The sequence below is a fragment of the Ptychodera flava genome, chromosome 10 (genome assembly GCF_041260155.1).
Source record: "Ptychodera flava strain L36383 chromosome 10, AS_Pfla_20210202, whole genome shotgun sequence".
Taxonomy (NCBI): domain Eukaryota; kingdom Metazoa; phylum Hemichordata; class Enteropneusta; family Ptychoderidae; genus Ptychodera; species Ptychodera flava.
The window spans coordinates 21,997,978-22,011,134 of NC_091937.1; the positions used below are offsets into that span (position 1 = coordinate 21,997,978).

The window sequence follows — 13,157 nt, forward strand, 5'->3', positions numbered from 1 at the left end:
GATGGATGGATGGCTGGCTCGATCAAGCGATCGGTCGATCGATCGGTCGATCGATCGATCGACAGATAGATTAATAGATAGATAGATTGATTGATTGATTTATTGATAATAGGTAGATATGTAGATAGACAGACAGACAGACAGACAGAGAAATATGCATACAGATAGTTACACAGATAGATGTATAAGTAGTTAACATGTACTAGTTTTGAATACAACATTTGCGAGGTTGTGTACATTTCATTTTTAGCGTTAGGATGCTCGTTTTATGCTCATATTGGTTTCGCGAGATCCCCACTAATGAGAAAGAAATTTGTCCGTTTACCTTGTGTGAGAAGAAATGTCTTGAAAACCCATCAGTATAACACTAAGGGGCATAATACATATAATTATGGTGTTATCATGGTCGTTTTTTTCACAATTTCCTGTCAATTTAATCACGGTCCCTCCACAAAATGAACGGTAGGCATGCTTCTTAATCTTCAACCTTATGCTAATGTTGGTCTCTTGACACTCTCATTAACGTAAGTACAATTCGTTCACATTACGTAAGAAGAAATGTCTTGAAAAATCCGTCATCATAACACTAGGGGGTTAATGTGAGAAAGTGTATATTAAAAAACTCATGTACCTAGGGAGTCTCTTGCTACCATTAAAAGGGATGGATTCTGTTTGTCAAACATAGGGCGCTCTCAACTCTTTACTGGTGACACAACGGTATCGTTCAACACACAGCTATCACAAGTACGAGGAATATTTATGTGTTGTATAAGGAAAGGTAAGTGTGAAAGATTTCTTTCTTTCTTACGTGTGTGTTCATGACTGTTTGTGTGGATTTCGTAATAAACAAAGCGTCGTTTTCCCGGTTTTTAGAGAATGGAAATATGCCGTGGACTTGCACAAACCAAACTTTAAGCATCTGGTACAAAGTCTTCTTTGGCAGCAAATGTGTACAAGATCTGTTCGGCAACACATGCGGAGTTATCTGACACTGAGATGTATGGGTGTTGTAAGACCAAAAGGTCTGACTGACAGACCGCTTCAGTGTCTGGCGCTACTAGGCATAGTCATCTTCATCAGCAATGAATACAGGCAGGCTGACCTGTCAGTATGCTTCAACAGATGATACTGATAGACCATGCGGGTTGTCGTTGAAATATAACATGATCTCTTTCACATGTGACATATTTAATGTTATATCTTTAAAAAAGGCTATAGTTATTGTGAGACACAACAGTAAATAATTCGATTACTATCGGTTCGAGGATTTTCTGAAAACGAAATGTTTAAAGTGAATATAGATATTTAATTGTGAGTTATATCTTTACGTAGTAACCAGCAGATACAGATAACATATATCATAGGAAAACCAACTGAATGATTTGCTAGTTCGCTCGCTATGAAGTCATGGTGATTCATGTTCAATCTTGAAAGCATGGTTATTTTCTCATGTTGCATAAAAGCCTGGAAGCAGTGGGAGAATTACAGACTCGATCCTCTTGGAATTGAATCACTTTGATGACGCAAGCAAAATCATTGATAGTTTAAATCAAAATATTTATATATGCTAATTGATCACGTTATGGTGGCAAGGCGAAGGACTGAAGAGGACACCCCATCACAAAATAAGTAATGTAACGTATCAGTTCAAGAAAAGATGTTCAAGATGAGACCTGTCTCAGCCATGTTGTAGTCGATATTCCTGTCGCAGGTGGTATTGCAGAAAACACCGCAAAGCAGAATACAGTGTCTTCATTCGGGGTTCGAACCCACAACATACGGCACCCAGTCACCAAGCCCGGCCAAATCCCCACTCTTACTGTGTATTCGTAGCTTCATACGATCCCTAGTGACCAATTGTCGCAAAATATCTTTCCACGTTAAGGTAGAATGCGCCTCCGGAACAAATATACGGACTCTTAAACTTTTACAATTATTTTCTTATCTACCACTTGTGGGGTTTCATTTTCAAGCACTTGGTGTGAGAAAACTTTTTACCGTCTATAGTTTTGGAAAATCGAAAATTGCATTTTTCTTCATAAAGTTAACACAGATATGGCGGCCATTTTGAATTTCAAATATCAGTAAATTTGGGTGATTTGTTTCTCTAGTGAAAATATTTGTACGGTGACCTCGACTTTTATTCTAGAGTATGAGAGAGAATGGTTGAAATATTCCTTGAGGAAAATTGGAGCCAAAGTTTGAGCAAAGGTTTCAGTTTCCAGGCGCATATTACCTTAATGCAAACTACATGCTTTGGACGCGTTGCGTGCAACACACTGGACGAGAGACTCCTATCGCCGTGACTTTGAATTCAGAGGGCTTATCATCATTGCCGTCTTCTCGAACAGTACAAAAGGTGTCATTCAGAAGAGAGGCATGTTTTTACCAAAACAGTTTGAAAGTCTTTCAATGGCAAACGTGTAACCGTTTTTTTGCGTTTAGTCTTAAATTGGGTTCTGCTGTGGAATCACAATTCATTTACGAGCATTAAGGTAGCATGCACCTCGAAAGTGAAAGACTTAAACTTTTGTCCAAACATTTGTCAAGGAACCTTTCAACCAGGCCCTTTCAAAAATCAAGAATAAAAATCGGTGGTCACCGTGCAAATTTTGATACTAGAGAAATAAATTACCCAAGATTTGCCAATATTTAAAATCAAAATGGCCGCAATCCGTTATGGCGAAAACAAAACTTTTTGATTTTCAAAAAACTAAGACGGTTAAAATTTTTTTACACAAAGAGCTTTAAAATGAGCCCCCTTCAAGTGGTAGATCAGAAAGAGAATTGTAGAAATTTGAGATCCCGAATATCTGTCCCAGAGGCGCATTTACCTTAATGATAATTCACTTCGTAGAACGTTAACTCAAACGGTAGCTGTCTAAATATCCGACAAAATCGTTGGGAAAATGACAGTATTTTCTCGTCACAACTGACACTTCAAAAGTTTTTGCCACAGATGCCAATCCGACATTAAGTGTTTCTGACATAGGACGGATCCCATAACCCTGTTCTACGCTATGGTACAAGTTAAGACAGAGACATCGGTGATAGGACGGTCTGGCACCGAGAAAGCTGAGCAGTTCTCTCTCATTTTACAACATTTTTGTAAAAGCAGAGCGCTATACGGCGCCTGACTTACCCGTACATTAGAGAGATTAAGATTGTGCCCCCAGGGAGCACGCTACGAAGAGTGGTGTACGTACGCATTTGCGTGACGTTTGCAGGGATTCAGTCGGTTTCAGACGTATCGACTCAGTCATACTGACCGGAGATTTTAGTTTTCGTTTACGGATGGGCGTCTTTATCTCTCTATTATTAACATTTCCATCAACAGACACGAGAACTCAACGGCTTGACAATCGACTACATATGAAGGAAATATTGCTCAACCTAAAACCTCACCCCGTTGTTACTTTAAGTATTTCTTCATTTTTTCTTAATAATCAACACAATGGTCTACACCATAATTTGAAATATTCAAATATACGTGCGTTCTTACCAAAGGCGGCAACTCGGAAGGATGCCAAAATGAACTGCGTAACTCGCCAATTTTTTTTTATTAATTTTAAAAAGATACTACGATTATCATTCTATGGTATTCTCTTTTCCTCTCTCCTCCAGTGCCATTGACAAGTTACATACACGGGACTTGTGATCAATAGTATTTTGTTACGTTGCCGTATTTATTGTACTTTTGACGGCATCAATAATATACATGTTCATGGCGATTTAACGCCATCCTAATCCGAGATATTGAATTACGTCCGGCTTTCGATATCTAATATCTGGAGTTTAATCCTGTACATGTTGGATAAGCAGCATGCTTTGGGAGCATGATAAGGTTTCCACCCGTCCAGAGTTACCATATACTGTGACTCTCACACTGCTTAAGGAATATTCTCAGAAGTGAAGCTGTCTTTTCCATGACAACTTCGTTATATAGGGCACATGGTAGGGTATTTCAACACCACAGACTTCCCTTGCTACTACGTGTATGGTATTTCAACACCACAAACAGCCTTGCTACTACGTATTTGGCATTTCAATACCACAAACATCCCTTGCTATTTCCAGTACGTGTTGAAGAACAGATTTAGGGATATTGAAAGTGGGGTGCACTGCCGTATTTCGTCTCACTGCCCGTTTTTCCGTCGGCACTTTTACAGGTTTTTTCCGAAGTTGAGTATTCTTTGACATTTTGGATATATGACGACCGACTATAAAACAAGTTTCCATTTTCTTCACGATTGCGCTTGTTTTGGGTTGAAGTGTTCAGATCAGAATAATTACAACAGACAAACAAACAACAAACAAACAAACTAAAAACAAACACAAGACTCACCTTTGACCTACTTTGCATGGAATTACCCATAGCCCATGCAACGTAGCGCGTATCACTTTATCAAAATTTCGGAATGAGGAGGGGGGAAAGGGGAAAGAGGGTGGACTGATCGAGATTGCAGCATCGTCATGTCCTTTCTGTGAAAACCTTTCAGCGGTTTCTTAAAAGTGATTTTAAGCTACGTGAAGATGTGCCGGCATCTCACAATTTCATGTTGGAATCGACCCTGCTGACACCATTTTGAATACGTGTGTAACATAGCTTGTCTGAAAGACTTTCACGGGCGTTCAAAGACAATTACAACGCAACACGGGTGCAATAAGTGCACTTCTGCTCGCAAGTCAGTGGGATGAGCTGACACTGCTCTCTACGCATGAGTAGACGACTGTCTTTTTTTGAAATTGCCAACTTTGCTGAAATTCACTCAGTTACAGAAGCTTGTGCGTCACAAGTGGAGCTCCTCGCCGATAATACGTCTCGCAAGAAACGGAGTCAGATCATAAAGGGTTGTGAGAAAAATCAGAAGCTCAACATATCAGTTTTGTTTTGTGTCTTTACTGTGTGGCAAAACGCACAATTATTGACATCGTAAGGCCAAATAAGAAAAGTATTTTGTATTTCCGGTAACATGCCTCCCATTTTTATTTGTAATTTTTTATTGGCTGAGACCCATAAAATATTGTAAAATTTTGAGAATTTACTCAAAATTTTTATAAATGCGAAAAATATGTCTAGGGTCCGCTCGATTTCTAGGCTAGGCCGGGTTATCGGAAACATAATTTTTTTTGACATATGTCCGTCCAATTTGCTGAATAATGACGCTTTTCAATCACAGTAGTGACTTAACTTGAAAACCAGCCATACCGCAAGGCAATAATGTGGGAATAGTCAAACCGGAAGAAAACCTTCAAACAAACATAATGGTTGTTATAATGATAGCTGTCCGTTCTGTTTGACCAGCAGTTATTTGATCGGTATTGAATCAGAAAAAAATATGAACGATATATGCCAGAGACTGTGGTTTTGAATGCAAAACGCCACCGGCCATCCCTTAGTGACTTCAACTGTGGCAGTTGTATCTGTCACGATGGAAAAAAAGGAAAATTGGTCGGCAGGATACAGATTGAACAGACTAAAATGAATACGAATTCAAAAGTGGTATTTTGCGCGCAAAATGATCGTCTCTAAGCCTTCACAGAACGATCTGTCAAATTACCAGGTGTCACAAATGTTATTTGTATCAGTCGCCAACATGTATAAGAGTTATAGAGAGTGTATAGAACATAGAAAAACGGCAAAGTTTTCTTTAAATGTGCCAGGGTTGTAATTCAGTCGAACAATGAACGCCTTCAAACGTGCTTGATCTTTTCTTGCGGATCGCGTGAGTCTGACGTCACTCCCTCTCTCCTACTTCTCCGATCTGCTATGATTATTGCCAACAAGAGAATTCGACAGATAACTTCTTTTCAGAGGCTGATATTGGGCACTTTGCACTTTTCAGAGATTGAGATAAGTCACGTCTCTCAATGCGATAGTACTGCCAAATCAGTGGCCACGAATGATTAGAAAGATGACGGCGTTGAACACTTATGCTGGCGATAGCGCCCATTTATAATATCTCGATATACAAGAATTTTTTTGCTATTGACATAGACTATAGGGGTACATAAAACGAACACCAGAATTAGAAAAATGCCTGGCTACGTGTATTGCAGCACATTTTCATACCAATTTTCCTTTGTGGTACAACTTCCTTCAGCTCTTCCCGCACCTGTTTCGGATGTGCTTTAAATAGTACACAGTACTCATTGCAGCATCATGGCACCCCCGTAGTGGAGTCAGTTGTTCAAAAAATGAAACGCGATACATCTTTGACATCAAATGTCGTCCTAACCATTGTGACAACGATCTCTTCAAGTTTCTGCGCCAAATGAAATGCAAAATTTCTCTCCTTTCGTCAGGGGCTTCTCCCAGCCACCCGATCAGCCGTCATCATCATTTCGACGTTGCCAAACGATACTCGCTCTCGGTCACAGGACAGACGCCGGCTGACGAAGTAGATTACTCTGACCGCTTTTGTTGGAGCTTGCTCCTCGTAATGTGACTGTTGAGCTCCATGATAATCAATGTCTTAGTTGTTTGTGTTTATTTTGCGAGCGAAGCAAGACACAGAATGGGTAAATTATGCGTTGTGTTCTCATCTATTGATGATTTTGACTGTGTCCATAATGCTGCGAAATCTTACCTTATCAGCAACATTTTAATTTTATTCATGGCGAGAAGACATAAAATACGTGCACACGCATCCGGAAATCAGCTCAACAATGTCGTGCTATTTTTTTGATGGCTGTGTATGCGCGAAGTTAATGCGCGTGAGCACGATTGGAGTTATTGTAGGATGGTTTCATTTCCTATATTGAAAACGAAAAAGACAATCACAACATTATGTCAATCATTATTTCATCATTGCGTCACGATATTCCTAGTAATTATCCAAAAACAGTGAAAATGTTCTTTGGTAATAAAAAGATAACAGTAAACAGTGTATCTGCTGCTAATAGTTTGTGAATGCATTAAATCCTTTGGTTGCAGACGACACGGAGCTATTTATGCGAGGTAACCCATTGAAAAAATCAGGGCAAATAGATAAGATTATTTAAAACTAGAACCACAAAGTGTTTTGCATTTGGTGTCGCCGAATACTTCAGGAACAAACTTCATACAACACAAAAATGGAAAGTAAGACCAAAGTCTTCCTTGTTTACCTAAATGTTTGAACCAATTTGATCGCACTTAGCACTTACATTAAAATTGCACACTATCGCCTCAGAGGCAGATACCCGGACTCTTAATATTTTTGCCAGAACATTTCTAGCCCATCGCTTGTGAGGGCTTAATTTGAAGCCCTCGGAGGAAGTTAAACTTTCACTGGCTTAATTTTGTGAAAATGAAAAGTTAAATTTTCCCTTGCAGTACCAAGGCGCGTATTACTTTAAGTCGATTTCGATGCCATCTCTGTTGTGCAGTCGCAAAGGGCGCGAGAGAGCTTACGTCACTGGCAAGTACAGGATTCTGTGAGGCGTTGTCTCACCAACGTAAAAATGATAATGACATGTAAACAATATTTAATTTTGCAAAATGATAAGACATTCTCGACTGAAACGTTCAACTCCGACAGTGGTTCAAGGAATTAGCGCTATTCTGTCAACATGATTGTGACGATTTTGTAACAATTACGTAAGGTAGTATGCGCCTCGAAAGTGAAAGACTTAACTTTTGCTCAAACTTTCCCGAAGGAATCTTTCAAACATTCACTTTCAAAATTAAGAATAAAATCGGGGATCACCTTGCAAATTTTGGTACTAGAGAAACAAATAACATAAGATTTACCGATATTTCAAAATCAAAATGGCCGCCATCAGTTTGTTAACTCGATGGAGAAAAATAAAGTTTTCGAATTTCGAAAAACTAAGCCAGTGAACAGTTTTCTTACACCAAGAGCTTTAAAATGAACCCCACTAGTGGTAGATCAGAAAAGAATTCTAAAAGTTTGAGAGTTCGTATATCTGTTCCGCGAGGCGCGTTCTACCTAAAGGCGGAGAAAGGTAATTTTTAAATGTATTTATCATTTTTATGCCTATTTAAATACCCGACATGATATAATACCAGAAAAAACAAACTTGTACGATTTTGTACATTTCATAATAATCACCATCACAATTATTATCACCACCAACACCCCACCCCTCCCCCACTATCATCAGCATCACCGTCATCATCACCACCACCACCACCACTACCACCACCACCACCACCACCACTATCATCATCATCATCGTCAAAGCTCCCAATATTTTCATTGAAAGGGAATTCGTGAGTTTGTTTCGCAACAAATCACTGTGATGTAGTGTTATTTAGCGTTATTTACTCCAGCAAAGCGGCCAGCATTTCGATTAATTTTCCAGGTTTCCAGGCGCCTTTGTTTGTAGATAAGCCATTGAAAGTTGTAAAAACTTGGCGACGATTTTTTTTTCCAATTTCTGACAATTTGGTTTCCTAGGTCATTGAAGGGGGAGGGGAGTTACCCTCCGTAAAAGATGAACCGAAAGAGGCGAAAGCTGATTAAAGAGCACATCGTGACAGATGATGTCCAAGCAGTCGCCACGATGGAAGACTGCAAGTTGTGTAGTCGTGGGTTTTCTGTGCTAGACAGCGTTATTTTTAGACACATAATTGAACGATAGAGACCGGTAATTGCAGAAATGAGTCGGCTTTCACGACAGCTAATAACGTATCGCCAATAGAGTGGACAATTCTGAAAAATACTAATCAACGGGGAGCTGGGAGTGGGCCTTAAATGGTATCCACTTTATTTACTCTTTCAACGGGGGTGGGGGATTCAAAGACAACCTAATTAGTGCCATCATAAGATTTCCTTTTCTCAACATAACAATATTTCTGGAAAAAAAGAAGCTGACTATTAAGAGCAAAAAATAATTAAGGAAACTCCTGCAGGTTTAAATGAAACCGAGATTGCATACCCGTAATGCACATCGTAGGTTACAAATTCTGGTGTACATGTAGGAAGCATGGGAGATATCAGCGCTCAATTATCGTTCATCTGCTGCTTTTCCAAATTACTGCAACACCTGTGGTAAAATAGATCACGTGATCTTGAAAACAGAGGCATAATAAGGCAAACCTCCTTTATAGAATAAGTATGCCAACCGATGTTATCTAGTTAATTCTCGTTTGGATTCCCTATTCAGCAATTAGTCCTTCCCTATGCCATTCCATCAATCCTCCCCGATCCATGCTAATCTTGGCTTGATTGTACATGACTTTATCCCTTGTGTCATTCTTCGCTGGAAATTTACATCCGGGGACTGAATAATATGAAAACAAACAAACAAAACAAAACAGGCAAAACATAGGCAATAACATCATCAATTTTGCGATAATAAACTTACATAAAATTCAAATCGGAGAAGAAGGAGAAATTACAATTGGTAAAATATGTACATTATTTTTCTTGGATGTTATTTGATGTGTAAACATGCTGAGACGGTTGAGTCTTTTTGAAACGTTTCCTGTTTGAAGATTAGTGCGGTAAAGGACGAAGTAATGCAGCATGGGAATAAAATAAAATTGTGACAGTCAGCCGTTAGGATTCACATCCGACCCATTTGTTGAAATTCGCATTTAGTGAGAGCTGAAATAATCTGATGAAATGAATTATGAAATCATGAAATAATCGATCAGACACTGACTTAATCTGCTAAGAATAAGAATCTTACTACATTGGGAAAGGTTCAAATTATTAAGACGTTTATAATGTCAGAGTTTCTCTATGCTGCGTCTGGTATTAAATGGTCGGAGGAAGACTTTTCAACTTATTAAGATAATATATGTTCGATATTCTCTTTGATGGTAAACGCTAAAGAATGAATTGTAACTCGGTTGTAGACAAAATAAGAAGTATAACTGAAGTCGGCACAGTGATGCAATGCTAGTTCAGTTTTAGTCTCAACGTGCTGACGCCAGACCGAAACATTTTGTACATTCAGTTTACACATAGGAGAGACATAAAGGCACAAAGACATGTGCCGATATTGTGTTAGTTCATTGCTAATTTGCATATTTAATTTTCATACTTCGGGTGATATGACAAGAAATACTGACTCAAATTTGATGAAACTTGGTACAGTTTTTGAGCTCAGAGTCCTGAAATGATGTACATAGACGTTTAGCAGTATCATGCGAATTAATTGCTAACTTGCATAATTAATTCATACTGCATCAAATTCGATGAAATGTGGTACAGATGTTGATCTCACAGTATTGTATAGCATGCCAAGACATTTAGCAGTATCGTGTCTTTTAATTGCTACTTTGCACATTTAATTAACTTTTATAATTAGTGTGATATGTCTAGAAATACTGCAGCAAATTTGATGAAACGTGATGTTGATCTCACAGTGTTGCAATAGCATGCAAACACATTTACAGTATGATGACAATTAATTGCTGATTTGCATGTTTGATGAATTTTCATAATTTGGGTGATATGTCAAGAAATACTATATCAAATTTGATGAAAAGGGGTAAGTATTTTGATCTCAAAGAGTCGTAATAGCTTGCAAAAATAATTTAGCACATTATTTCACCTTTGTGCCAATTTTCATGTTTAATGAATTTGTAACTAGGGTGACATGTACATCATCAAATTTGATGACAATTGTTAGAGATGTTAAGCTAAAAATGCTGTGATAAGTTTAGCATAACCATGTCAATTATTGCTATATTTAAATGTTTATATTTAATGATATTTTATAGTCATTTGATATATCCAGAAATAAGGGATGGAATTTAATGACACTTAGTACAAATGCTGATCTTTCAGTGCTGTAATAGCTTGCAAACACATTTGGCAGTATCATGTCAGTTAATTATTAATTTGTATATTTAGTAAATTTTCGTAATTAAGATGAAACTTGATACAAATGTTGATCTCACAGTGCTGAAATAAAATGTAATGACATTTAGCGCAGTCGTTTCAATTATTTGCTAATTTGCATACTGAATTAGTGTGAATGTCTTGAACCCTTGCGTCAAATTTTACGAAACCTGGTATCCCTGAGCACGGAAAAATGTTAGTAATTAGTAATCGATATCCTTAATGATTGCATTTAATCTGATGTCACTTGCTGCAGATATTGATCATACAAAGGTTTAGCAGTCAACAAAGGCATGTAACAGTATCACTAGCTAATTGTAGTAAGTCTCTTCTGTAATGAACTCAAGGCATTTTAGGTTCAAATATGGCATTCCGAATTTTTCATTTCAAGGGCCATAACGCAGACATGCCTGGACCAGTTTGACATTTCTTAAACAAATGTCTACTTGTTTACAATAAATGCCAGTATGGGCATCAGTCTCAAACAGTTCTTTGGTAGCCTCATTTTTTTTCATGTGCATTATATTCACTTCAATTTATTCACTTCCACTGACAAAGTTCCATTTACCAGCGGGGACTATGTCATTGTCAATGACTTGTTATTGCATAGTTTTACTCTTTTTGTATTTTGTCTATGTGCTTCTAATCAGGTGTAACCATATAACAACAACAACAACAACAAACAACAACAACAACAACAACAACAATAATAATAATAATAATAATAATAATAATAAATATTATATATATACATTCAGCGCATTCGTGGTTTCCAAATACGCTTTTCATGTATTTTCTTTGGAACTCAAACTTGTCCTTGGCTAAATCGTATTTACAGAGCAGCATTATAACCTTTTAAAGGATTAAATCACAGCTTCATGTTTACTTTCACACTTTACCATGAAATAAGAAAGGGATAATTTATATGGATGTAAATGGCTTAAGACTCAGCTGAATTTCTGCTTGAATCCCTGCATGTGTCTACTCATCCTTTACACAAGAGATACCTCAGTAACTTGGCATGCAATGCAGTTTAGACTAACCCTTTGGTTCAAACACTTTAGGATGCTCACGAGAGTTACAGCGAATAAAACCCCGAGGCACTTTTGTAGGTTAAACCCGGCAAATTCACTTAAACTACACCCCAGACAACATTCATTTCTGCGATGCTTGCGCGCTTCAGCGTCGATGTTTGCATCAGCTACTTTGAAAGCATTTGGTCACATTTACGGGTACGCTGGACTTGATTACCAATATTGACCACAGAAACAAAGAAACGACTTTTTCCTTGTGTATCGACAAATAGACCGATACTTGGTATGCAGAAAGATACGTTGCTATTAAATACGTAGATAGAAAGACGAACTGACCTGTAAGTATAGAAATATATGTAAACAGCATTGGTGCAAGGACTTTGGTTTTTATGTATAGGATAAAGCCCGAGTACGAGGGCTCTTCTGGTATATAAAGTCCAACCCAATGATAAAATGTCGAGGCCGCAGGCCGAGACATTTTATCGTAGGGTTGGACTTTATATACCAGAAGAGCCCGAGTACGAGGGTTTTATCCGACTTAAAAACTATCGCCCCTAACTGATATATTTTCATTTTCAATGTGTTTACGTCAACCGTCCCCTTTGTCAATGTAACATTTTTAGGATATGAATTAAAACTTTATTTGTGAAATAGCCTTCTAATGTAATGGAATATCCTATAAATGCCCTAGGGCACATTATATAAATGCCCTAGGGCACAGCAGATTTTGTGTTGCAGCTGGTTTCCGCTGTGTTACCAAATTTGAATATTAAAACGTACCAGATGTCTACAGAATATGACATGTTCACTTTTGATTGGACAGTACTTTACTACGGCGCTGTCATTCGTTTCTGGAATTTGGTGACCAAGGCTTTATGAGTAAATAAAACACCCTGAATTGAGCACTCTGATTGGTCAATCAACAGTAGATAGTTTTTAAGTACATACATAGACCTGCCTTTTCTCTTTTGTTACTTTATGTGAAATTGATAAATTTTATCTATACGGTTTTATCCATTTTGTTAAATTTCACATTTTTCTTTTCTATGAAGGAAAATTTATTAAATGAATGCTGTGAACTAGAGCAATACACTTCAAATTTAGTTTGAAAGTCAATGATACATCGGACGCTATTCGGTCATCAGTCGTTCCTTGATACGCCGAGACATTTACGCAAATTCACCACATAACCAAATAAGGAGACAAATATGGCAGTTCTGTAACGCTACCATTTTGTCTGTTATTCATCGTGATCAAATGAACTAAGTTGTCCTGTCTCCTGGTAGAAAATTAAATATGATTCCATCTTAAATATTTAAGC

At 37.8% G+C, this 13,157-nt stretch overlaps 1 protein-coding gene across 1 annotated transcript in view; it reads left to right on the forward strand.

The window, feature by feature from the left end:
- Positions 1-677: 677 nt before the first annotated feature.
- The window catches only part of LOC139142252 (neuromedin-B receptor-like), a 108,025-nt gene continuing 95,545 nt past the window's right edge, over positions 678-13,157 (forward strand). Inside the window, exon 1 of the mRNA XM_070712137.1 lies at positions 678-778. The gene's annotated coding sequence lies outside the window, so the exon portion shown is untranslated. The remainder of the gene's footprint in view (positions 779-13,157) is intronic.